The sequence below is a fragment of the Petaurus breviceps genome, unplaced genomic scaffold (genome assembly GCF_028583685.1).
Source record: "Petaurus breviceps papuanus isolate PSGF00001 unplaced genomic scaffold, PetGlider_PUasm1.0 577, whole genome shotgun sequence".
NCBI classification, from domain to species: Eukaryota; Metazoa; Chordata; class Mammalia; order Diprotodontia; family Petauridae; genus Petaurus; species Petaurus breviceps.
Window position 1 is genome coordinate 204,732 of NW_027186389.1, and position 1,247 is coordinate 205,978.

General features: G+C 37.8%; 1 protein-coding gene across 3 annotated transcripts in view; it reads left to right on the top strand.

Moving 5' to 3' along the window:
- LOC138173310 (tigger transposable element-derived protein 1-like) overlaps positions 1-1,247 on the top strand; it is a 20,279-nt gene that overhangs the window by 6,075 nt on the left and 12,957 nt on the right. The window lies entirely within an intron of this gene.

The following is a 1,247-nucleotide window of genomic DNA, read 5'->3' on the forward strand; positions in this document are numbered from 1 at the left end:
TCTCTCTCTCTCTCTCTCTCTCTCTCTCTCTCTCTCTCTCTCTGTCTAGCTCTCTCTTTCTGTCTAGCTCTCTCTCTCTTCCTCCCCTCACCAAAATTCCTCTTAATTGCTATCATTTCCTTTTTTTTCTTTCACTTGCCTGTTACATTTTTATTTCACATTTTCTGTGAAGCTCTGGTCTTTTCATCCATAATGCTTAAAAGTCCCCCTATTTCATTAAAGATTCATTTCCCCATCTATTTGATTATATTCAGTTTTTCTGGCAAAGTTATTTTGGTTATAAACCTAAATCTTTTGCCTTTTGGAATATTGCTTTCCAAGCTCTCTGCTCCTTCAGGGTGGTGGCTATTGTTATATGTGATCCTCTTTTTATTTTTACTTATTTTTTTATTTTAATTTATTTATTTACTTTTAGTTTACAGCATTCAGTTCCTCAGCCCCTTGAGTTTCAGATTTTCTCCTACTCCCTCTCCTTCCCCCTCCCCCCATTTTTTTATTTCTTGTTGCTTTAATTCTTTCTTTCTGGCTTTTAGCAGTAGTTTTTCTTTGACCTGGAATCTTAGATTTTGGCAGTAATGTTCTTGTAAATTTTGACACGGGGATTTCTTTCACAAGGTAGATTCTATTTTCATTTTTTTCTCTTGTTTTAATATATCGGGACAGCTTTATTTCATGATTTCTCAAAATGTGCTGCTTAGATGGTTTGGGGGAAGTCATTGCTTTCAGGTTGTCTGTGAGATACATGTTTTTCATGTATCTCACCTTGATCTGTTTTCCAAATGAGTTGATTAAAGATTCCTTACTTTTTCTTCTCTTCTTCAGCATTTGGCCTTTTTCTTGTCTCATGGAGTCATTACCTTCTCTTTGGTTGATTCAAACTTTCATAGATTCAGTTGCTTGGATGAGGTTTTGTATTTCTTGTGACAAGCTATTAAATCTGTTTCCAGCTTGTGCTCACATGTCTCTCATTTCTTTTCCCTCCTGACTGTGCTTCTGATTTTATGGACTTTGACTCTGTACCTCAGCTGCAGTCTCACCCAAGAACTTCCTTCGGTTCTTGGGACTTTCTCACCTTGGAACATCCCTCTGCCATTCTTGCCCACTTCTCCCACTGGTAAATTCCCCCAAAACATCCAGGTAGGACAAAGAGGAGAAAGTGACTAGTGCAGGTGAGATGTCCTGGGAGAGAACTGAGGAGATGAGGGATTGAATGGAAGTCACAGTGAGAATGAAAAATAAGATTTCAT